This window comes from Camelus dromedarius, chromosome 5, assembly GCF_036321535.1.
Source record: "Camelus dromedarius isolate mCamDro1 chromosome 5, mCamDro1.pat, whole genome shotgun sequence".
Classification (NCBI taxonomy): domain Eukaryota; kingdom Metazoa; phylum Chordata; class Mammalia; order Artiodactyla; family Camelidae; genus Camelus; species Camelus dromedarius.
In genome coordinates this window covers 70,830,298-70,856,770 of record NC_087440.1, presented here as the reverse complement: position 1 = coordinate 70,856,770, position 26,473 = coordinate 70,830,298, and the positions used below count along the sequence as shown (strand labels likewise).

Here is a 26,473-nt window from a genome sequence, read left to right as displayed (position 1 = left end):
CATTCACTTGTAATGGATACATCCAGAAACCCAAGTGCAAGCAAAGGAAACTATAAACAAAATGAAAAGATAACCCACGGAACGGTAAAAAATATTTGCAAACGATGTGACTGACAAGGACTTAATTTCCAGAATATACAAATAGCACATACAACTCAAAAACAAAGAAAACAAACAACCCAATCCACAAGTGGACAGAAGACCTAAATATTTCTCCAATGAAGACACATTTCCTATTCTGAATTACCTCGCATTCATCTAGGGCTGTTTTTTGAAGTACCAACTTTCTTTTTCCAAGAATATCACATAATCGTAACTGTTGTTCTCAGTCTGAGGAGATCCTTAGATAAATGGACTAAAACACAGGTTGGCAAACTTTTTCTACAAAGGGCTAGGTGGTAAATATTCTTAATTTTGCAACTACTCACCTCTGATGCTGCAGGGCAATAAACAGCCACAAGAAATAAACACCTGGGTGTAGTGTATTCCAATAAAACTCTACAAAAACAAGCAGCGGGCCAGATTTGGCGGGAAGTATGTGGTCTGCAGACTCCTGGGCTAAAATCACTGCGATGTCCTTTGAATCTGTTGCTTAAAACTTAACTTGCAGTTTTTTAAGAAAACATTCCTTCAACATGCCGAAATACCTTTTAACTTTTAATATTTTTATTTTACACCAAGATACGTTTCCTTTCCTGCTTCTCCAGTAGCACCCCAGCCTGCCAAGGACGTGCTCTGTCTAGATACCATACCGGACCTTTCTGCGGGGTGAGGAAAAACCTGCTGGAAAGGCCTGATGGAAAAGCAGCCAAGTCCTGGAAAGCCTGCATCCAACTTAGCTCCTGGGAAGCCTAAATAATACTTTAGAGAAAAGAAACTTGAGCTTTCTACACTAGAGGCAGGTAATGGAGCTATTCGGGGGCTCCCAACGTCTCAGACATGACAAAAACATACGAGAAAACGAGCTACTGCTTGTCACTCCCAAGGTGGGGTTCAAATAAGATGTGCTAAGAGACCCCCACCATCAATGCCCAGTCCACACATCCTTTATTGGTGTCCCAGCCACCCACACTCACCTGTCCCCAGGCTGGATGGGGAAGCCTTACATCCCATGACCCCTCTTCCCTTGGACACAGTTGACTGAACCAGGGGTGCAAGAGTCTGACCTAGTCAGAATTAATTGAGTTCTCTGTCTCTGGAATCTGGAATTGAAGCCCAGAGGTTAGGCCTTTCAGACAGCACTGAGTGTTGGAACTATAAGGACCAGCTGGAATCAGAATAACTCCAAACTTCTATGAGCCAAAGTTGTATATAAGCTGAGCCCAAGAACTTTGTCTCTTGACAAGCTCTTACCGTGAGTAAGGCACTGCAAATGTACAAGAGAACGGAACTGAACCATATCAGGCCACCTCCAGGATGTTTTCAACCAATCTGGCCCACTGCTGTCTTCCCTAGGATTTTGCAGACAACATGCCATTTTTCTTTATCTGAGAATAGGACCATCATGTGACAATGTGCATTCCTGAACCTGGAGGTCATAAACTAGTAACCGCATGTTTGGTTTGGCCATAGTGTGGTTTTTGTCTGTTTTTATCTAAACTACCATTTAAAAAATTGTTAAGATTTCCACACAAAACAGTAGTTTCCGGCTTCTCTTGGAAAACTGGAAGCTCCAGTAATGCTGGGCAAAGTAGCAACTGCCCTCTGGAGACTGGACAAGTGCCTTCCAGTTTGCCGCAGTCCCTACCCACCCTTTCTGTCTCCTCCCTGCTGAAGTCAAGGGCCGGCTGACATCTATTATGACTGCAACTGTGCTGTTGTTTCTCCTCCAGGACAGAATCCTCTCTCGGTTCCCATGTCTACTGGTAGGGGAAAATGAAAGCTATGTCGGGTGTTTTGAGAAAAATGGGAACAAGCATGTTCTGGGCTGGCAGTGTGATCTTTTCCTAAGTCAGTGTGCATACTGCAGAGGTGCCTGAGTCTTATCCCCAGACCTACGTCATTCACCGAGGCTCCCAGCCTGGCCCCTGTGGGCATCTGGGTGTGTGGCCCTAAACTGGATTCTCAGAGCTGGGGTCCTGTGCCCTTTGCTCTGGGTGTCAAGAAGGACAGAATGAACCCAAGTGAAATCCACAGTGCCACAGTGTCAGGAGGCCCAGGTCTACTTGGCGCCTCCCACTGAGCATCCACAGGAAGAAGGGAAGGGGCCTGGTGGCCTTGGCAAGTTCCTCAACCTGTGTCTCCTGATGCACCTGTTTTCTGCCCATGCGTGTGGGTGACAATGGGGACAGGAGGAGCAGAGGCTGAACTGGGGAGGGACTGTGAGAGGTCAGGCAGCACGGAAAAGGAACATATGTAACATAAACCTGGTGAAAACGCACTCCTTAGAGTAACCGCTAAACAGCTGCGGGATGACATTAATGACTATACAGTAAGGCTTAGAGCAGTGCCTGGCACTAATAAGAACTACAGCTTTACTGTTACCATCATCATCATTACTAATGTCAATACATGACAGGGCAGACCACGTGTAATAAAATCTACTAAACCATTTGGGGAAAGGCAGGGAAAAAGACTCCTCTGAGTCTGGTCTGAGCTGTCGCTTTAACTACTAATGCATCATATGGTTAATAAAGTTTCTTAAGATTCTAGGACTCCAGATGACCTGCTTTATCTTCTTCAACCACAAACTCCAGGAAGTCAGAGTTGTCGGGAGGATGAGTGAGAATCCTTCCTACCTAGAGGTGACCCAAAGACATGTTTTCTCGCGTGTTCTTTCCATTATGGAAAAGTACCAGCTGCTGAATTCAGAGAGCACCTTCAAAACAGAAGGATCACCGCATGAGAGCCCCCTCCGCAGCCAGAAGAAGTGAACAACTAGTCCCCAAATCAAAGGGGCTTTTGCACAAATGACTAGAGACTTCAGGAGTTGACATAACATAAAAAACTGTGTAAGCTGATTTTCCTCAAGATCACCTGGGAGAGGAAGAGTTACGAAGAACTTCTCTGCACAAAATGGGGTAGGGTTATAGTCACCTTCCCTGCTCCCCACTGGGAGTCTTGGCCGACTTCAGGAGAGAACACGAGGAGGCTGGGAGAGGGGGGCAGGCAGAACTTAGCTCTTTGCAAGGCAGGGCCTGGGCATTTAGTGGGATGTGGTCTCTCTTGATGGGGAATCCTTATGTTCATGATTTAGTACTCTGAGACCAAGGATAAGAAATTCTTTTTTTGGTAAATACTCCCTACCATGAGTCTGGTTATGGCCACACATGAATACCCTGTCTCCATGAGACTGACGCGATTAACAAGTATTACCAAGTTATAAAGGCTCCTCCCCAGAATTCAACTTTGCTCCTATGTGGAGATCTAGGCACTATCCTATACACAACAGGCGAGTTAGAAAAAGCAGAGGATATCATTCCTGTCTTCAAATGATACCCCAGTCCAATGGGGCCGGAAAGAGGCAGAATTCAGGGTGTATCAGGTGCACACGAAATCTATGATTAGACATGAGGCTTAATCTGAAACTTAAAAGGCCACATTAGAGATGGGAGATGGGCATCAGGGATGAAGCTTCCGAGAGCCCTTCTAGGGAGGCATGCAGGGTCCAAAGGTGAAGCTGAGAAATCCCTCAGCCATGGGTTAGTTCCATAAAGTTTTGCAGTGTTCTTGCCACATTTGGTAGTTTTTATTGCGTCACATTCTCCTGGGGCATCATTCAGACAGTGCTCTGACAAGCACGCGTAAGCTTGCAAGACATGACTGGAGCTACACAGAACTGTACCAACTTGGGAAGTTCTGAGGACAAGCAGACTGACAAGGAGACTTTACAGAGTAAGTGGGGCGTGCCCTGGATTGGAAAGGTAAGCAGAAATGAAAGGGAAAGCATTCCAGAAGCAGCCAGATACAAGGTGCAGTGATACCAGGATAGCACATGACACTCGGGCTGCAGCAAATGCTGTTTGTTCACTGATAACTGCATTGGCAGGGGGTCCAAGGTCCTCAGCACTTGTTACTCTACAATGCAGGCTGGAAGTGAAAGTAGATGCAACCTGATCATAAGGGAGTAGCTAACAGCAATTAGGTGCAAACGATCTGTTTAAAACGTAAGTGGGTGGCTGGCTTTTAGCAATGTGATTTAAAAGGCCTGATGGGTTCTTCTGCATCAACAGTCCAGCAGCCCCTGAATGCCCAGCTGCTCTCCCCAAGAGCTGTGACGACATCACCTAGACCCCAAGTTCACACTACTTCAAAAGGAGCCCCGTGGCTCTCTCCCCAGGGCAATCTGAAACACGGGCCACACTCTAGACCAAGACACTATTGTTGCTCCTTTTAGGACCAGCTGCCAGTACTGCTGTGCTCTCTCTGCCCCTGGTGGCAGATCAGATGCTGGGGGACTCGGGGAGCCTGAATGCCCTCCCCAGCTCACTGTCAGAGCCCAGTCCTCACAGGGAGTGGTGAGAAGCTGTCACCCCTCAGTACAGACCCCTCCATCTGGGCGAGGGCCCCTCCCTCTCCGCCCACCAGGTCTGGATAGGAGACACAGATGTATGATTTATTATTTCTCAGATCTTGTGTGTCTGAGCTGTCTGTGTAATGGCCTGGGCATTTAAAGAGGAAGGGATTTATTTTGCTCTATCCTCGAAATTAGAAACTTAATTTAAGACAGTTGTGGCATTTTTTTTTCCCCAGAGCCCACCAACTCCAGAATCCTCCTTGGCCAAGCACTTGGGAAGACATTACCATCTGTCTGAGTTATGACTTTGGAAGAAATCTGTTTCCTATGTTAGGAAGGAGGGGATAAAAAAAAAAAAAAGAAAAACTGGATAGGTGAGACAGAGTAGAGCTCAAATGAACTTAAAAGCCGGAAAGAAGAGAGGACCCAGACCTAGGATTCAAAAGTCCTGGTTTATTCTTTAAATTGCTCTGCTTCTGAAATTCAGAGGCACAGCCCCAAGACATCTGCTGGGAAAATGATTTCCAACTTTGGCAGACTTACTGCCAGGTAACGATACCCAAACTTGCTTTTAAATAAAAAAAAAAGAGAGAGAGAGAGTCTTAAAACATGCAACACCAGGAGGGACAGAAATAGGACTGAGTGACGGTAGCCCTTCAGCAGTGCATCCCTCGTGTTCTCTCTTAAAAGCTGGAGTCACGTCTCCGAGTGTGGGAAACAAGCACAGCCTGCCGGGGCTGCCGCCTGATGGACGGAGGGGGCAGGACCCCGCATAGCTCCTGGAGAGAAGCAAAAATGTGCTCTCTCCAAAAATAAACAGGGGCAGGAATGACTGCGAGTAAAGAGTTGGAAGCACGTGACTGGTGGTTGCAGTCCTGAAATACCAGCTTTCTACAAGGAGCCGATGAGAGGCAGAGAGCAGGAAATTCAGGAAACGGCCGCTTTATATGGTCTCATCCGAATGGGCCAGGATTCAACTAACTGGAATTACCAAGTCAGAGAGAGCCTTTAGGGCTAGACTTGTTTCTGATCTTTATATGGTTCCCCCAGATTCTTAAGATGCCGAAATAGAAAAGACACTGCAGTGCCAAAAAAGGAGCCTTTCGAGTTTAGAAACTTCTCACACACTCTCAAAAGTCCTGGAGAAACCCCACAATGTGAATCAGTCCAAAATCCAAACTGCAGCCTGCTTCAAAAAGCCAGTCCAAACACACACATGAATTTCTAACAGAAAAGACATTCAGTTAAGCAAGGTTCATTGCTCACCTCACATCTACCCATCTTCTAGCTTCTAGGGGCAATACACCTCTTATGTCCAACCCTCAATTACTGGCTAAAAACAAACTTCCTTTCCTTTCTCCAGCCACCTGAGAGAGGATGCAGGAAAGTCGCTCTTACCTGCTTGATGAGAGAGAAGACTAACACTTATTTACACGTGCATACGCTGCAGGGGCTGGCGTTTGTTCCTCAAATCTGTCCACCACGCACAGTTCCATCTCTGCCAACTTCTTCCTCCAGCCTCAACCCTGGGTCTGACAACTAATTCATCACAGACCTTTCCCCTCATGGATTTAAGGTCGTGGCAGGTAATAGACCATCAAAGCTTATAACTGAACCCCTATGAGTAAATATAGCCCTTTCAAGCTGAAATGGATATAACAAAATGCAAAATCTATTTTAAGTATAACAAAAGAAAACTGATCATCAATAGATGCTAAAGCTATTAGGTAGAAGATTGATTGACAGGGAACCAGACATTCCCCTGGCGCCAGGGACTCGCCCCACACGACAGGCCAAGTGTGAGGGAGAAAATGTTCTTCAACAACAGAGATATCTATCACCACCCTAACCTAGTGATCAAACTTAGCACATGAACAGTGGGGACATGACATGCTGCTACTGAAGCACACGGTGCCACCCAGGAAAAATGACTGCCACAGACATTCAGCTGGAATCTAATCCAGCCCTCCAACCTGATTTCTAGCTTACTGCAAAGCAGGTAAGAAGTTCAGTGACAGCAGGAAAAAAGAATCAGAAAAATCCAGCACAAGGGAAACGCCAAGAATAAATGGCCCAAACTCTTCAAAAAGTTAACACCATTAAAAAGGCGAAGGTAGTGGGTAGAGGACTGTTCCAAACTAAAAAAGACTTAAAAGAGAGAAACTTAGTGGAGTGGTTCTTGATTGAATCATGGTTTGAAAAAAAAGCTGTAAAAGACATTCTGAAAAAAATTGGGGGAAATAAATACTTTTTTAATTGAAGTACAGTCAGCTTACAATGTTGTGTCGATTTCTGGTGTACAGCACAATGTTTCAGTCATACATGTACATATGTGTATTTGGTTTCATAGCCTTTTTCATTAGAGGTTACTACAAGATACTGAATATAGTTCCCTAGACGATATTACATTGCTTCTAATCTGGGTTCTAGTCCTGAATCTACCACTAACTGGTTTCATCATTCTGGATTTTAGCTCATAGTAGAGGTGATTCCTCCCAGTTCTACAATTTTGTGATTCTTTGAGTCTATGAATTGTATTTTCAATTCAGGGAAAGGGTGTCTAGGCAAAAAGATGTAAATGATGACATGGAATGTTTACCATCAATTGGAACCTGTAGGAAGGGGATGGGGATGAAAAAAGAGAGGACAAGGCTACAGAAAGAAATGAGAATATATAAACACAAAGGCTTGATTAATGGTGAATAAGCCAACCTAGGAAATGAGAAAGAACTTATTAACTAAGTATAGCTAATAGTTATAATAGCAGCCATCACTTATTGAGTGTTTACTATACGTCAAAGCTTTAGGAGGGTTACTTTGCAGAACCCCCACGAACCAGTGAAGTGTCCACTACTACATAACAAGTTAACCTATTAGGATACTGAGATTAACTCACCTAAAATCATCCTACTGGTAAGAAATGGAGCAAGGATTCACATCCAGTTTGGTTTCTGATACCAAAGCTTTGCACTGTGGATATATCATGAAATATGATTTCCTGGACACCAGGTGCATGCCAGCCAGAACAGGCTTGAAAGGACACAGCAGCTACAGAAAGAATCTGTCTGGGCTGAAACAAAGTGCCCAAGAACAAGAGAGACTAGACTGATGACAAGGATAAGACCTGGGAAGACCAAACCAGAAGGACCATCTCCTTCATTTATCTTACGGGTACAAAGTACAGTCAACCCTTGAACTACACAGGTTTGAACTGCACAGGTCCACTTATATGCAGATTTTTTTTCAGTAAATCCAGTACTTCATGATCCATGGTTGGTGGAATCCATGGACGAGGAACCACAGATACGAAGGGTCAACTATGGGACTTGAGCATCTGCAGATTTTAGTATCCACAAGGGGTCCTGGAACCAATCCCCTGTGGATAATGCAGCACAACTGTAATCTGTATCTACTGATAACACAAATATGTCCAGTGAGACAGGAGAACCAGCAAGAGGCTTGGTCTAACCCTTACCTCTAGTGAGGCAAGCTGAGGGGAGGGTTAACGGTAAAGTCGGGATTAAAAAGTGATATTGAGGTGGGAAGCCCCATAAAAAGACCAGCAGGACCCCTAGGCAGGGCCACTACTCTCCTGCCAGCACCATCCAGTTCCCTGGCCCAGAGGCGCTCTCTCACTTTTTGCCTCTGAAATGGCTTACTTACCCCTAAAATTCTATTGGTTCCCTGAGCTCACTCCTGATTGATTGTCTCATTCACTCCTGATTGGCTATTTCCTTCACTCCTGATTGGTCCATTTCTCTAATTCCTGATTGGCCCATTTGTAGTACTTCACGTGCATGGAGCTCATTCCTGATTGGTTATTTCTCTCAATTCTGATTGGTTCATTTCCCTCATTCCTGATTGGTTATTTCTCTCCCTCCTGATTGGTCCATTTCTACAAAGTTTGTTCCTAATTAGTCAACTTTTGTTACACCTTATTTGCATATGATGTTGCAAAGTGTAAACTGGCAGCCTATAAAAGCCTGTGTAAACCTATAGACGGGGTCCAGAGCTTGGAGTGTTAACTCCTCTGGGCCCGCTGGCATAATAAACCTGAGTTCTCCAACTCTCCGAGTGCTGCTTGATCGCTTGCCCGGATCCTGACTGCTGTCACAACTGAGCTGTAACACCGAGCTGTAACACATTTTTTCTGCAACAATATCAAAAATAAACTATAGCAGAGTCAGCACTGGGCCAAATTATGTTAGACTGAATTAAATAAAAATCTTTGTACTTAGAAAGTAGCTGTGTCATTACTGCAGGACACAGATATGCTCCTCAAACCAATACTGCAGTAGCTTTGAAGAATGAGTGACTGATAGTTGGCGGGGAAGTGGAGTTTGCCAGAAAGAAGTAAAGGGGGAAGCTATAGTTTCAAAGTTATAGTTTAACGGGGAGGGGAGGGAGGAGGAGAGGGAAAGGAGGGGCAGTCCTGGGCTCAGACTCTAGAGCTGTCACTTTCTAGCTATGTAGCCTTGGGCCAGCCACACCTTCACAAAGCCTCTTTTCCTCGTGCACAAAACGAAAATGGTCATGAGTCCTCTTACAGACCCGTTGTAAACATTGGAGGCAATTTCGGGCACAGAGTGGACATTTAGTAAGTGGTGGTGATAGTGGATACTATATTGTTTACTGGAAATGAACATAGTCATGAAATGTAGCCTTTGGAGGAATAAAAGCTTTAATGCTCAGGGTTGAGACAACAGGAAGTTGGGGGGGTGGGGGGTAAACACTGTATAACCTTTTATTTGGGACTGCCCTGCACAGTTTCACCCCCAGGGATCCAAATGTTATTTATTCCAGCTTCACTGAAGAGAGAGAATCCTTTAAAGTTGCCCGAACCAAGAGGAGGAAACCACAATTCCTCCACTCACTGAGAAATAAATGTGACAGTAAGGACAACTACAGTGTCTGGCAATTTCTCTGTGGTGTCACACTTCCCCCAATATTCCCACATACCCTGTAATAAAAAGACCCATATCCCATATCTCAGTACAGAGTCATCAAACTGCCCACTTCAAATGACTCATGAGACAGGGCTGCCAGCAATTTGTTAAGAGGCTGATCTAGAGAGAACAGATTTCAGCCCCAAAAATCATTCTTAAAACTCATCCTGGATTTTCCTACCTTGGGTGGCATCCTCTTAATCTCAGTTATATCCCGCCGGGTCATCCGAAATCAGCTCTCTCGGGTCTACACCTCCCAGACACTTATAAAGAAATGCCCCGTTCCCCTATACTTTCTGCAGTTCAGCCAAAACAAACATTCCTTTCAACTTTCATCATAAATCAAAATCTATGTTTTTGTCATTCTCTTAACTCCTTTCAGTTTGTTAAAAAAAAACCCATCCGGCACGTGTGTAACCAGAAATACGCACAACGTTGAAGGTGTAAATGCCCAGCACTCCAAGAAGCAACCTGCCCTGGTACCTGTTACTTTGTACAAGCACAGTCTAGACTTGCTCCCTCAACCAAATCCAGAGTGGAATAACGTGGGGCAAGTGGAGAGCAAAGGAGCAATCTGTAACCTTGCTGCTTTAAGAAACCTGTTCTCTCCTAAGACAACTCAAGGGTGATGATGGAAAAGAAGTGGAGGGGGACCGGGAGAAGTATCAGCCCCCAGGCTGGTGGCCCCTGTCCATGAGATGTAGGTCAGAGAGAGGAACACCGGGATCCACCCACCCCGTTCACCACCCTGAGACGGCAGACGTCACAGGTCTTGTGCTGCAGCCCTTTATCCTGCCGTGGCTGCGGAGGTGAGAGGAGAAGATGCTCTAAGTAGAGAGCAAGGTCGTGGCTGGCAAGTCAGCACACACCTCACTATACCCTTCACAGCATTTCCAGTGTCCCCAGTAATCCTTAAAACATGGTTTTAAACTTCTAGAACTGTATTTCCTAAACTTCCAGATTTCATGGACAGCCAATACTTGGAAAAACGAGTTTTGTTTGGGGGAAGTGGGTGGTGGTGGTGGTGGGATGTGGTTGGTGGTACAGAGTTAACAGAGTTTTTAATTTTGTTAAGAATCTTAAAAAAAAAAAAAAACCCACTATTCTTCCTCACCACCATTTCATTAAAGACGGGATCTTTTCAATCTCCCCAAAGTAGGAAGGACACAAACCAGAATAAAGAATGGTCCTTTAAACTGAATAAACTTGGTTTTGAAAAATGTACTACATGGTTCTTGGTTTTCTCATTTTGGTAAAAACGCCCCCCTAGGCCAGTGTTAAAATGTGCTAGACTCTACCTCTTTTTCAGCATTATCAGTCCAAGCCCAAGGTTGATTTCTCAGGCCCTCTTCCACCCTTTCTCAAACAAGAAAGGCTGAAGGCCATCCACTCCACTGCTCCCAGGTGACAATGGCCTTACACAAAAGGTATGGCCTGGGTACACTGAATCTGCACATTCTCCTGCTCAGCTTGAGGCTGCACAGAAGACCTCCTGCTTAGGATACAGCGCACTGCCGACCTCCTGAACTCTAGAAGCCTGTCTTTTTTTTTTTTCCTTCCAGCTTTTATTGAGATGTAATTGATGTACAGCACTGTACAAGTTAAAGGTGTACAGCATAATGATTTGATTTATACACATCATGACGTGATTATCACAAGTTGAGGGGATACCATCTCACATAAGCACAAAATTACAGAAACATAAAAAATTTTGTTTTTCTTGTGATAAGAATTCTTAGGATTTACTCTCCTAACAACCTTAATATGTTACATACAGTGGAGTTAATTATATTTATCATGTGGTACATTAAATGCCTAGTACTTTCCTATCTTAGAACTGGAAGTTCACACCTTTTGACTGCCTTCATCCAACTCCCATTCTGCCCACTCCTGCCTCTGGAAACCACAAATCTGGTCTCTTTTTCTATGAGTTTGTTTTTGAAGTATTATTGACCTAGATTAGTTCCTGTTACACAACATAGTGATTCGACATTTCTATACATTTTTAAATGATCACCATGGTAAGTCTACTTACCATTTGTCACCATACAAAGATATTACATAGTTATTGACTTCATTCCACACACTGTGCACTTCATTCCTTGATTATTTTGGAGTCGGAAGTTGGTACCTCAGTCTCCCTCACCTATTTATTTCCTCCTTCTCCACCGTCCCCTCTGGCAAATACCTGTTTGTTCTCTGTATCTATAGCTCTAGAGTCCTTTCTAGATTAACTTTTCAGAGTGCTCAGCACAGAACCTACAAGGATGAGCACTTACATATCCTGGTGACTGAATCCCAGGTCTCTGGGTCTCTTTCATGCCCATGATTCTGATCATGACCACCAAATCACCACTGACGTCAGAACACTTTCTGTCTCAATAGCTGATGTACCTGAATGCTCCTGTCAGTTATCCCAGGAGAAAATCGACAGTCTGTTTCTGCAACAACCAGTCTCATTCTCTTCTTGTCAACAGTACCACTTGAAGAAAACCACAGTGTATTCTGAACCAATTCAAAAGCAATTGGCAGGTTCTGGATCCAGTAATGGGGGAGCAGTTTATATTCAACTAACCTTCACACAGATGCCAAGTATAAACTCTGGACAAAATATATAAAACAACTATCTAAAGGCACTGGAGTATAAACAAAAGTAGTAGGGGAAACTGGAGGGGATTTGACCCTTGAAAGAAAAGAACTGCACTGGGTAAAAATCCATGTTTAAATGGATTTTCTCTTTGAGTGCATTCTCCAGTCTGGGCAGCAACTGAGCAACTAGAATTCAAGCAGAAGGCTGTAGTTTTATTGGTTTGACAAATTTGGGGCTGCCAGAGTCACTAAAAATGGGAGGGTGAAATCCTGGGAAGGAAGGAGCCCCAAATCTGCATATAAACACCCCCAAAACCTTTAGTAAATACCTGAACTGCACATGCATGGAGAAGACTCCAAGAAACCCAGTGAAAAGCAACTGCTAAAGGGCAAAAAAAAAAAAAAAAAAAAAAAAAAAAAAAAAAAGCTGAGTGGAGATAAGATTCCAGCTGCTGCTCACTGTAGGGAAGACAGAGATGGGAATGTGAGTTCTACCAAGTTGGAGGTACTTGGTACACACCTTGGGTTTTCCACTGAAACCCCAGTAAAGCCACAGCTCAGGAGTAGAGACCATGTCCTTGAACAACAGGATTTTCTCTGGGACTAAAGACAAAACCAAAATAGACCTGACCTAGCAAAGCCTAAAACCAAGTCTTCATAAATTTAAGGTAATTTGTAAATAATTAAACTGCCTGCTTCAAAAAAAATCAACACTTTTCAAAGAAAGGTAACATAATGCAGAGTTTCAGCAGTGAATTATCCACAATGTCCTGCATATCAACAAAAATTATTAGACATGAGAAGAAACATGAAAACATGACCTATAGTCAAAAGCAAAAGCAATAAAGACTGACCCCAAGATGACTTAGATGGAATTAACAGATAAGTTTTAAAGCAGCTATTATAAATATGTTTAAGAACTTAAAAGCAAAGATGGTCACAATGAATGAACAAATGGGGAATCTAACAGAGAGACAGAAGCTACATTTAACAAATGGAAATTTAGAATTTTAAAATTCAGTAATGAACTTTTAAAAGTTTAGAAATGAAAAGTTCAGTTTGAAGACAGCAGAAGAAATAATCAGTGAGCCTTAAGACAGATCAACAGAAAATATCCAATTTGATGAACAAAAAGATAAAGGAAAGGGGAAAATTCACAACGCTTCAGGGACAAAAAACAGAGGACAAACCTATGGGACAATATCAAGCAGTCTAACATATCAGCAACTGGAGTCCCAGGAGCAGGGGGAGAGAAAATGGGGCAGAAAAAATATTAGAAAAATATTAGAAGTAAGTAATGGCCTAAAATTCCCAAATTTGCTGAGACATACTAACTTATTGACCTAAAAACCTCAGCAAACTCCAAGCAGAACAAATACAAAGCAGATCACCTAGGGACACCACAGTCACACTGCTGAAAACCAAGTCTTTAAAGCAACAGAGGGAGGAGAAGACTTACAGGAGAACAATCATCAGAAACAATGAAGGCCAGAAGACAAAGGAACGACAATCTTTCAAATACTGAAAGAAAAAAATTCTCAATCCAGGATTCTGTATTGATAGAAAATATCCTTCAAAATGAGGGTGAGATAAAAATATTTTCAGATAGAGCAAATAAAGAAGTTGTTCTTGGCAAATCTGTACCATAAGAAATGCTAAAGGAAGTTCTTCAGGCTAAAGAGAAATGTCACTAGATGGAAATCTGGATCTGCAAAAGGAAATAAGGAACAATTACAATGGTAAGCATATACGTGAAAATAAAAGACTATCTTTTATTCTTAATTTCTCTAAGTGACCACTATTTAAATTAAATTTAAATTAAAGTAACAGTTATACTGTGGGATTTACAAAGTATGTAGTTTTAAAGTACATGACATGACTAGCACAAAGGATAAAAGGGGACAAGTGGATTTATACGACGGCAAGGGTCTTACATTTTGTGTGAAGTGGTATAATAACACTAACACTATCCAGCCAGTGATAAGTTAAGGATGCATATTCTAATCCCCAGAGCAACCACTAAAAAAATAGTATAAAAAGCTATACCTTCAAAGTCCACAGAGGGATCAAAATGGAATATAAAAGCAATCAGCCAAACACAGTGACATAATTCTCTATTATGCTGGGTAAAGGCATGTGACCAGAAATGTTTCAGTCTATCACCAATGACATTCAACATTAGTCAGTACCCTTCTCCTGTAAAGTATCATTTTTAAAAGAATATTTTACTATCATTCTGCTCCTTCTCGGTAATTATGGACATGCTACATAATGAGAAGAAATCTAGCCTAGCTAATGATTTCAATGGGGCTTTCTGATCGCAATCTCATGGTTCCCAAGCAGATTGGATATTCTCTGTTCACAGCCCACTCTTACCATCTTCTTGCCGCTCCTAAATCCTGGCCTTTCCCCATGGACTTCATTTCTCTTGCAGCTCTTTCACGTGGAGCCTGCTCATTCTTTAAATCCCACAAACCAGGGTCCCAAGATAATCCTCCAACCTCACTCCCCAAAGTTCCTCAAGACCATTACTCTTTCAAATTATTATGGACCATTTCTTTTGAAACTCATACTGTTCAGCCACATTACCTCTCTTCCCTTCCTCATCCCTATCACTAATAATTGAGCACACACTGATCAAAAACTTGGGCATTTCTGCTCCACAATTAGTCACCATCGTGCTAAGTCAAGTCAATATTCACATAAACAATTCATCTAATGCTTAGTCTCATAGTTCCCTGACCCTTGAAATGCCAATGAACTTGTTACTTTTTCAAACTCATTATAATCTGGAACTGCTCCAATATGAAATATTTAATCCCCTTCTCCCCTCCTGATCTAAGAACTTCCTTCTTGGTTTCTCTTCCTTCACTATCAACCCAGCTCACTTCCAAAGTCCTGATGGTCTTCATTCCCTACATTTCCTCTAGAACTCCTCCAAACCTGGATCAAGCCAACCACATGCCTTCACTGTTGTCAATGTCTAAGGGCTGAGGGCTGCTGGAAAAAACTGCACAACCAATTAAGGTTTCAGAAGGTCATGTTCTGCTTCCTCTCAGCTGGGTCCTACCCAGGCTCCCTGCTTCCAGTCTCACCTTCCTCCAATCTATATTCCACACCTGCACAGACTCCTAGGAGTTAGAGAGTTCTAGACATGGAGGAGAAGCCAGGGCTCAATCAAGAGGCATGTCTCTGCAAGCACTTCTGGTGCATTGCCTAACAAGAACTCCATGCAAGGAATCTGAGTATCCAGGGCCTGGTAACTTGGCTGTGATTTCTTTTCTCATTATAAATAAGTATTTACCTTTAAATCTCATTTTTTAATTCATAATTTTGAACTATTTTTCTTACGGAAGTTCTCTAAATTGTGTAAGTTTCAGGACCCACAAAACCTGGATCCATCCCTGACCAATTACTCCCAAGGTGCTCTTTCAAAAATGCAAATCTCATTGTATCTCTTCTCTGCTTAAAACCCTCACACATTTGCACCTGGAAATAATAAAGGACCTGGGTGCCACACAAGGGAATCAGAAGTTCTCCACATATGTTCTTCTTAGAGACCCCAGAATATATGCTGATAACTCCCACATCTGTTAATACTAGTTTTCAACTTTCTCTTTTAAACTCCAGACCAAATTTTCAAGTGTTTACTTGACACACTGCTTTGAAAATCCTGCAGGTAACTCACATTCAACATGCCCAAAATGGAAAAATTCATCCCTTCTCAGCATCTCTCCAACTGCTGAGACCCCTAAATTTTCAGTCTTGGAAATATCATTATCCATTCAGTCCTTTCAGCTACACATGGGGGCCACTCCTTTCCTCTGACCCCCAACAGCCAACCTGTTACCACATCTTATCCATCCTCCCTGAAAAATGTCTCTGGGCACTGCCCTCTCCTCTCTACCCCTCTGTCAGACTTTGGTTCATTGTTTCCTAAAGTAAAGTGCTTACACCAGTGGTGTAAACAAGAAGATTGGAGGTGGCACACGCATGTGCCTCTTAAAAATAGTCATGTGTGTTATTTTAATGTGTCTTATGAAAAATATAACTATCACAAACTGTAGTTTCTTTTCACAAATAAATGTAGTTAAGTATAAAAAGGGAGCTGATTTAAAGAAAAATGTTAAGTTAATAATAATGCGAGTGGGATGCAGATATGCCAAGCTGTAAAAAACGGCCTAGGAATGCCTGAAGTTTGGGAACACTGCCTGGTTCAAACTTCATCATCTCAGGAGGAGATGCTCCAACCGCCTCCCACTGGTCTCCCTGCCAACACGCTCTCGCGCTCTAGACTATACGCCAGAATTACCCTGCCAGATTTACCTTCCTAGAAAACGAAGTCAATATAGACATTCCCCGCTTTATAATCTTTGTGGAATCCCTACAACACATAAAATAAACCCCAGCTCCTCCACTTGGAATGCAAGGCCTTCATTCCCAAGACACTCAGTTGATCGACGTGCCCTGAAAACACCAGGCCCCTGAAAGACGCGTGCCTTACAACACGGTTTTCCCGCTGCCCTTCCTTCTCGTTGGCAAATCCTCCTCATTCATTTCAACCCACCTCAAGGGTCTCCTCCTTCAGGACACCTTCCCTGAGTCCCAGGCAGGGTTGGTTGCTCCTTCGGTGCTCCCACTCTCTGAAACCACTTAAGTATTATAATTTTTTCTAAGTGTGTGGTTCTTCATAACAAGAATATGAAGTTACCATATTCATTTTTGCATTGGAAAGGGAATACTAAATGTAGAATAAGTGAATAAATGAAAGAAGGAATAAAATTCTTATAAATACATCGATAAAGACATATACGAATGGATGGGCAAAAGGGGGTATGGGGGATGGAGTTCTCTGTTATCATTGGTGAAGAATAAAAAACAGGAAGAGATGCAGGATAAAGAGAAAGAGGAGAGGAAAAAGGAGAAACAGAGGAAGGCATGCTAACAGGAAAAGGCAAAAAGAGATCTGGGAGGGAGATGGGGAGGCCTTTTCCATTTGGTGGTGAGCACATGCGTGTCATAATCTATTTGCTGAATCCTTTCAATGAATACTTACTGAGAACCTGCCTGGTGTGTGGTTCTGTGCCAGGTGCACATGGCCCCCTCTCTGCCTGCTTCCCTGAAAGAGCAGGGACCCCCTATTGCTAAATCAAACAGATGGTGCTCTGGAGGGAGAGCCTTGCTTTCCTGCACCCTTTTGGTGGCATCAAACACTCTTGACCCCTGAGTCCTTGATGCTCTCTTATCTTGGATCTGGACACCACAGGTGCCGGGTTTCCTCTCTCCCCTCTGGCCACTTCTCTCAGTCTCCTTTAGTGAGCTATTCCTTGGCTGTGTGTTCCTTATCCCAGGTGTTCCTCAGTTTCTGTCCAAGGGCCTCTTCTCTTCTTACTCTACAAACTCTCCCTTACAGAGCTGGGCTCCCATCTGCCACCTCAGTACTAACGACTCTCAGATCTCTGGCTCCAGCTGAGCCCAGTCCAAAGCACGGGTTCCACACGTCACAGCCTCCCGGACATCTCCAGCTAGGAGTCTCACAGGCGCCTCAAACTAATCTGCTTCTGCAACAAACACATCATCCCCCACACTGGTCCTCATTCACTGGATGAATACTTAGTGATGACCTACTAAGTGCCAGGCTGGGGGGAGCAGAACAGGCGCCCCTGGAGCTTACAATCAGTGAGGGAGACGGACCTAAGTAATGACACCTACAGTTACAATCCGCGGCTGCGGTGAAGGGGAAAAGGTGAAAAAGAAAGAAGAAAAAAGAAAACAAAACAACAACAAAAGATGCTACAAGAGAGTGTAATATGGGGAGCTAACTTAAATGACAAGGTAACATCCTCATTTAAACAGAAGAGGATATTCAAGCTGAACCTGCAGAAGGAGGAGTCAGCCCAGGAGAAAGTGTGGGTGAGCATTCCAGGGAATACTCCGCTCCGTTCTGTTCTGTACTGCTCCATGGAATGACAGCATTCCCGGGAACTAGAAAAAGTAGGGAACTGCATAAGCAAAGTAAAGACTCCCTGTGACCGCAACAAGGTAGCAGGTGTGAAATGAGTCTGGAGACGCAGGCAAGGCCCAAATCACAAAGGGGCAAAGTAAGCATTTGGGATTTTTCTTTTCCCTAAGGGCAATGAGTGTCCATTAAAGGGTTTTGGGTGTGAAATGAATGATGCACATTTTTATAAGACTACTCTGGCTGCACTGCAGGAGAGCAAGAATATAAAAGGAGGGGCCAGTTAGGAAGCAACTGTCTCAGTCCAGGTGAGTTAACAGTGACTTAAACCATTTCTCTAACACTCAATTTATTCTTTTTTCCCTAACAGAATGCCATTTACAGCCAAAGAGTCTAAGAAGTCTTTGCTCTGGGAACACTGCCTAAATATAAGTCAATTCTCATTACAACAAAAGTACCATTACCATGAAAATGTTCACATACCAAAAACAAAACAAAACAAAACAAAAAAGATTTCTGAACATAAGCCAGCAGTCTACATAATCCAAGCAGGAGTCAAACCAAATTCCAATATTACGATAGAATTTGACCCATTCCAAATCGTAAACAGACATGACCTGTGGTTGTTAATCACGTGTGTGTTCTAGTAATGCAAATTAGGAACGCTGAGAAGACTGAGATGCGGGTTCTCATCTTTCTTGAGGCAACGCAATAGTAATAGGTCACAGGCACTAATGGGGCTTATATTGTTGATACACATATTTTCATTAAGCATCCAGCATACACTTGTAATTAGTAGAATCTGGGTGACTTAGTCTCTTATTTTGTGACATCAAAAGATATTTTCTAAAACCTATCAGATCAGGAATAATTCAATGTTACTTTCATAATGGGCAGATTTCTTTCCTAGAGTTACTAGGATCTAATATAGATACAGATACAGACACAGACACAGACACAGATACACATACACACACACGCATACAACCCATCCTCAGAGGAAGCTAGGAATTTTCAGCACGTAAATTAAGGAGGAACAATGCAAACTTCAGGTCTCCTAAGCCCTTCCTTATAAAGGATGAGCCAGAAGAGTCCGAAGCCATCAGTGCTGCACTTGAGCACATCTCAGAGGTCTTCTTGACCAGAAAACACAAACGCATAGAGAAAGAAGTGTAATGGCTGCACTGAAGATGCATCAATGAAAGACACAGCTAGAAAAATACCAAAAGGTCACAGTCTAACTAATCCTCGTAACATTACCAATTATTTCAGTGTTATATAAGGAATGTTGGCCTCATATGATTCATTTGTCAAAAAAGGCAAGGGGCTGGTTTTCAAATACTTAAAAAACCATTTCATTGCTTGCAAAAGTCACTGAGGACCACTACTCCATCGCCTGTACAGTCAACTGCTCCACTAACAAATCCTACATGTCATGCTCTCTCCCTCACCTCCAAAACCCGGCACATTCTCATCAGTCTACGTGAAATATTCTCCCCCGCCTTAACACCCACCTTTCCCTTGGTTAACTTCTATTCATCCTTCAAGTCTCAACTCAAACATGATTTTTTCCTAGACAACCTTTCCAGATGTCCCTACGAGTAAAAGGGCTCAATGAAGGCATTCTCATGTCTCTCTGTGTTCACCCCACCTGGCACTTAATTCTCTGCAGCCCCCAGATCAAGGTTCTAGGACAGGGAGCATGTCTGCTTTATCACTGTATTGCCAGCTTTAAGCACGAGGCCTGGCACACAGAAAACTCTCAATCAAATTTCATAACTGAATGAATGAGCAAATGAACGGATGTTACCTTCTACTCCAAGGTCACTGAGGTCACCAAGGACACTTGTGCTCTTTTCATTTTCTATCCATATGCCCCCAGAAGAGTAAATGATGTTAAGTCAGCAATTAAGGATTATTCTTTGGAAAGACTGCCTACCTCTAGTCAGAGGGTTAGATTATGAAAAGGTATTAGCAAATAACTGGTCTAGGAGACAAATAAAATGGGTCTTTAGTGGCACAAAGAATCCTCACCAAAAGGACTCCTCATCTAAATGTTTCTTTGCCCTAAGAGCCAGTTAGTTCCATGTAATAATAATATCTCTGTATCTTGAACAGAACTGCAATTGAAGGTAACTGATAAGACCTCCTCACTCTCATATGACAGATAATAATAACAGCATGTGGTGGGCACTGTCCTAAGAGCTTTATACATTGTCTTATTTAATCCTCCAACAACCCTGGGAGATAGTTACTCCCATCACCTCCAGTCAACAGAGAACAGGCTGAGAGGGATCAAGTAAGTTGCCCAGGATACACACCGAGTAATTGGCAGAGCTGGGATTAAAGACAAAATGACCATGGTTCCTACTTCTCAGGCTGTGCAGATAATGATAACAATAGCCAACTTAATGGAGTAAAGACTCATGTGTATCCTTGACTTAACCATCCCCACAGGTGAGGGAGAGAATTTCAAGCACCACCTTTCTCCCACGACTGGTAGGAAGCCAGCGAAAGCTTTACACATAGTAAAAGGAGGCACGAGCTGTTAAAGCGTGTGGTGCTGGGGCACTGAAGGAGCCCCCACAAGTGCTGGGGAAGAATCTTCAGGGGTTATTTCTAATTGAGTGATCTACCCCAGGGATGATGCTCCCGCCCATATAGCTGCGGCCCCAGGGATGGATCAGCAACGAACATCTGCCCATCCCGAGGGAGAATTCAAAAGCGATGAACATCTGCCACCCCAAGGGTGCGTGACCTACAGACGAAGTGTGGAAAACGCATTCCGCGTGAACAGCTCCACATCGGATTCCCACATCCCTCTCCAGCAACGTTATCAGAAGCATCGTTAAATCCAGCCTGTTGGAGAGGGACTACGAAAAAGGCTGAAAAATGTGACTAATCAGGAAAGTTATTTTTGTGAGAAAGAAGAAAAATGTCACCAAAAAGGGTCAGCAGATAACCCTAAGTGGGCTGAAAATAACTGCCCGCTGGCAGACCAGCCGGGAACAGGCGGAGGGCAAGAGACGTCATGCAACGTGCCAAGGGAGCTCCAGCTGAGTGAAGCTGCTGGGGGATGAGGAAACTGGCCTAATTTGGGAACATGAGCCCGGCAGCATTTCTCAGATTCCTGCAAGGGAATCTGGCTGAGCTTCTGCGTCCTAGGAGGAACACCAAAGGGATGAGGGGCGGAGGAGGAAGAAAAAGGGAACAGTTGTGACTCAAACACTTCTCTAGACAAGTGGACGAATAAGGGCGATCAAGTGAGAATTTACTCGCTCTCCAAAAGGATTCCAAGAGGAAAGCCCCCAAGTCCCCCAGCTCCCTCCGGAAGCCTTCCTCTACTGGGAGGTCTGTGCATCCAGCTATCCAGCAGGTAGGAGAGGCTGGGTGGTGGTTAGGCCATCAGCCAGAGGAGTCAGACATCAGCTCAATGACTGTGGACAAGTCACCCGACGCCTCCGAGTCTCAGTGTCCTCGTAGCTAAAACGGGACAGTAAGCATAGCACCCACTTCAACAGTTACCCTGAGGCTGAAAGAGACTAGTGCATGTAATTGACAGAGACATAGCAACTCTTCCAAAGTCAGGAGTCAGCAGTAATTATTACTAATAAAAGGACAATGTGATAAATGAAGGCTAAGCTACAAAGTGGTCTAGACCCAAGTGAGAAATTCTCATCCAAAGGACAGGCCACTCCTGAGAGGTTTTTGCGCCAAGATTACTTTTCCCAATCTCAGTGTATTGCAATGTCACTTCACGATGGAAAGTGCCCAGGTCTTTTCTTGAGGTTGTGTAAGAGCAGCATCATTTGAACCGACAGAAGGTGAAAGCTCAGGTGATGAAATCCAGTTTAATTCTCAGAGTTCCTCTGCCCTGAGAAAGTTATTCACTGCAGACATCAGATGTTCATCATGGCACCATCTTCCAGTTAAATTCTCCGTAACTGTAATGCCAACCTGAACTGCTAAGTGAACTACGTATCTAGTGATCCAAACCCAATTTATGAAAAGTGGCCAAAAACAAAAACAAAAACCACCACAAAAAAAAAGAGGGGTGCAGTCATAAACCTCCTAGTACTTATCATTTCCTGAGAGGTGCCTTGGGCTGGATACTGTGCTAAGCACTGTATGTGCATTACCTAATTTGACCTTCACAACCTGAAAGAAGCAGGCATGAACCTAACCAACTCTGAGCAAGTAAAACCATACAAAGTGCTCATCCTTCTGGTTAATCAGTACGATTAGGCAGGTGAGTTCTTTGAAATTATTTGAAAATTTACAGATTGACCAAGCAAAGAAAGAGACTTTTCCTCCTCTTAGAGAGAGGAAGGAAGAGTCCAATTACCAGGGCTGAGCCACAGGTATCCTCCAGGCAGAAAACCCCCAGCGGTTACAGCGAAAACAGGAAGAAGAAAAAGACGGAGTCTAGATTTGAAACAGGCAACTGCATCAGGTGTCTTGGAACTTCAGGGCATACAAAGTTTCACTGAACTCTAGACAACCTCTAATTAGAAAACTGGAGAGGAATGAGGATTTTTTTCTTTTTCATTTTTTGCTACTAAAAATAACTCTTTCCTTTCATACCCAATCCTACAAAAAAAAAATCTTTGTATAAATTCTGCTTTTTTAAATTGACATGTCTACTGCAAATTCCCTACTCAATAGCCACTCCTCTTCCCCCTAACCAAGAAACCCCAATGTGACAGTGTGGCAACTTGCCCAGTTGAAAACACCCTTGAAACTTAAGGCAGTTTTAAGGCCCAGTTCTGACCAATGAAATGTAACTAGAAGTCTCCTTGATGAGGTTTCTGGCTATTGTTTCCTGATAGGAAGGGACACACTTCACTGGCAGGCACCATGAACTCTTGTACTGTTCCCTCTCTCCCTGCCAAGGATACAGATCTGACCCCTGGGGAACAACCAGCCAGCATCAGCAACCATAAGAACAAGTCACAATCTCCAGACGGCAGAGCAGGTGTCTGGAAGGGGCAAGGGTAAAGCAGGACATTGTCTAGTAACTGCACCCATCCTGCTCTGCCCTCCACTGGACTTCTTGCAGGGAGCAAAATCACTCCTGTTTGCTTCAAGCCCTGGGGTTGAGTTTCTGATGCATGGAGCCAAATTCAATACTAATAAATGTGCGAGGCTACCTGAAAATTAATCCCTCCTAAAAGAGCAGGAGTTTTAAACTCATATGGAAATAGGAACCAGGCAGATCAATGTGAGTAAATCTGACCAGGTGTATTAAAAGTAAGAAACAGGGAACTGGAGAGGGCAGGCCACGCGTAAGCCGGCACCGTTAGCAACTCCAGCCAACTACTGCGGTGTAGGGACAACTGCCAGCCCAGCCTGCCCGCTGGGCCGCAACTTCTGGTTTCCAAGAGGAGACCCAGAGCTGGATTTTCACATAAAGTTTCCCAATTTATAAATGATCACAACCAAATTGAAAAAATGTCTAACTCTGCAGGGACCAAAGCAGACACAACTGTAGATTATTAACCCTGTTTTACCAATGAGGCACAGAGGCTTAAAGAGTAACTTTGTTGGGTCACAGAGCTAACATGTGGCAGAGCCAGAATTTCAGCACCCCAAGGACCATGCTCTTATCTGCTGTCCATGAGGAATGCCCACTGCGCCGGGAAGCACAGAACCTGCTTCAGATCACTGCTAGTCAACCTGCGGAGAAATGAGAAGCAGCCCTTGGAGAGACTTTCAGATCGGTTCTAAGAGATCCAGGCTTATAAGTGCCTTCTCTGCAGCCCTTTAATAAAAACAGCAAAGCTCTGTCCAAATATTCTCTTATTCACCAGCTTATTGAATGAATGAATGTTTGTAACAATGCCTCTCAGTTCATTAAAGTGCTTTTAAATGCATATCTCACTTAATCCTCATGTCAACCTGATGGAACTGTTACAGATAGTGACCTGGAGGATTAGTGAGATTAGTGGGTCTGTTCACGATCCAGGCAGTTAGCAGGGCCCAGGCTCGAGGCCTGGTTTTCTGATGCCACGCCTGTGGACCGCTGCTCTGCTGCCTCCACCAGGCCCCCACCCCACCACCTCGCTTTAAAATAATCATTTGTTTGAACAAATTCCTACGTAACTCTAAAGTAACTCCAGTATGTCTGACTGCCCCCAGGTACCATATTTACATTTTCATAAATAGCTTCATCCTCAAATATAGTCAGTGAGAGGACAAAAATAAATATATCAAGTAATATACTCAGAATTGGAATGTAAATGGGCACACACACAAGTCTTAGAATCTAATTTTAGAAAGAAACAGCCAAAGAGTCCCACGCAGCACAGTGTGCATCTGGCCCCGGGGGAGGCTGCCCGCACTGCTTTACGCCTCACTTAGCTCTGGGAGAGAAGGAATCCTGGAATTCCAACTGGCATTTCGCTGTCAGATGCACCAGCTGGGTGAAGAATAGAATGACTTTTCATCATGTTCTCCCAGAAAAATGCTAAGGCTCAGAGTAAGGGAAAAAAAACAAGGTAAATGCCTCTGGGGAAGTGTGTAGGGATTCCAGAAAGGCCGAATCTCTGAGAGGTTCACCAGCCTATACTCCGGAGTTTGGTGCTCACAGTACTGACTCTCACCCGGGAGCCGAGAAGAACAGGAGTGTAGGTGAATCGTGCCCACTGAGCCCAGCCTGGAAGCTGAGGTGGAATGGGGACCACACGGGGCTTCAAGGCCATCAGGACATCCTGGCCCATCTCAGGCTCACTCACCTAACCTCCATGGGTGGCTACAACCTCCTTCATAATTAAGTAGGCTTGTAGTCAGTCTTTGTGGCTGCCAGTGATCACAAGAATATAAATTTCATTACAGCAGGGGATTTTGTCTCTTTTGTTCACTGAAATATGCCAACCCCCTACAATGGTGCCTAGAACACAGGAAGCTTCAAAAATTGCTTGTTAACTAAATGAACAAATGAGCTGGTGTTGGGATGGGTCCTCCTAGACCCATGGTCTAAAGTGGCCACAGGCCAAGAGTGGACGTCCATGAACCCAGTCATTGGCTTGCCCATCTTCTCTTTACAGACATACACCACTGCAGTTCAAGCTCCTTGAGATCCAGGCTTGGGTCTGGTAGGTCTTCTCTCACTGTCTGCCTACGTTATGCCACCATCCCTAGTCACCTGCCTCCAGTGTGCCACCATCTGCTGCCCCCAACCCTGTAACGCTCTTACTTGGCTTCTGGGAGCCCTCGTCACACACTACGCACATCCCTGTGATCCTTTGTGGGGACAACTGCATGCCTGCTCTGTGCCAGGGGGACGATAGTGACACACAACCCTCACTTTCCAAAAGCACACATCTTCTGAGGCATCCAGGCCGGTGAACAATTAGGCTACAGTGTAATCAGCTCTGTAAGGGAGGCGCTAGGGCCTGAGTCACAAACTGACAGTCCTCAGGCCTAATCTTGCCCATGTGGTGATTTAGTTTTTATAATTAGTAGCTAACCGCTAAAAATGTGTTGCTCTCACATAAAGTTTCAGACTGCCAGAATCTCTTGGGAAATCAGATCTGGCAATACTGGACCTGTACGCCCAACAATACTAGCTGGCTGCAGTTATGGAGTGGTTATCCCTTCAGGGGGTACCTGTGGCCTCTGGTTCCCTCGATCTCTCAATCCTGCTCCCCAACCTTTGGCTTCAGGCAGTGAGGCCAGGGGTTAGCCACCAGCTTTTCTGTGTTGGCATGGTTGTTATTTGAGAGGAGAAATAATTCTCTGTACCCACATCTCTACGATCAGTGAGAAAATGAAAGATAAATTGAAAGGGCCACATGGAACGCTTAAAGACATGGTGAATTTATTTCCCATGGAAGTGAAGGATACTCCTACCCAAGTGATATGGAAGTCAAGTGTGTCTGCATCTTGTCCGCAACAGGCACCTGCCTGGCCCAGTAGGCCTCCCAGCATATATGCCCTCGTATCTGTCATAAACCTACCATGGGCCAGTGAGCTGGGCAATTGAGAAGCCAGGTCACCTGTTTGTCCAGAAACTCACTGTCCAGTGGGCCAGACGCATGAAAAGCAAATTAGTACATAATGTGAGATGTTCTATAACAGGTACTATGGGCAACTGTGAGGTCGGAGCCCTAAGTCAGCCTGGAGAAAGTAGGAAGACCTGGCAGAGATGATCATCCAGAAGCCAGCACTTGAAAAGGGCAAAGTTTTTTCAGATGGACAGAGGGTAAAAAGAAGTTCTGAGGAAACTGCTGAAAATAGTGCCCTGGCATTAAAAGCATTGCTCATCAAGATTACCCACCCTCCGCAAAGCAGCTGGATAAATTCCCACGATTCCAGGCCACTCGGAAGAGTTTCCAGGAAAGTAAGATCCCCTTCCTGCCCGAAGACTGCAGAAAGCGCAGGTCACTGCCGAGAGCAAACGTGCAGTTGTGTAATCCAACTTTACGTCACCAGCATGCCTCACTGGCATTTATCTGGCAGGAATAAAAACCCGGATTTTTACTGGATTTTGAAACTTCCCAGCCCCTGGCTTTCGGCTAACTT

The 26,473-nt window shown here is 44.0% G+C and overlaps 1 protein-coding gene across 3 annotated transcripts in view; it reads right to left on the bottom strand.

Moving 5' to 3' along the window:
* The window catches only part of IFT43 (intraflagellar transport 43), an 86,891-nt gene that overhangs the window by 57,333 nt on the left and 3,085 nt on the right, over nt 1-26,473 (bottom strand). The window lies entirely within an intron of this gene.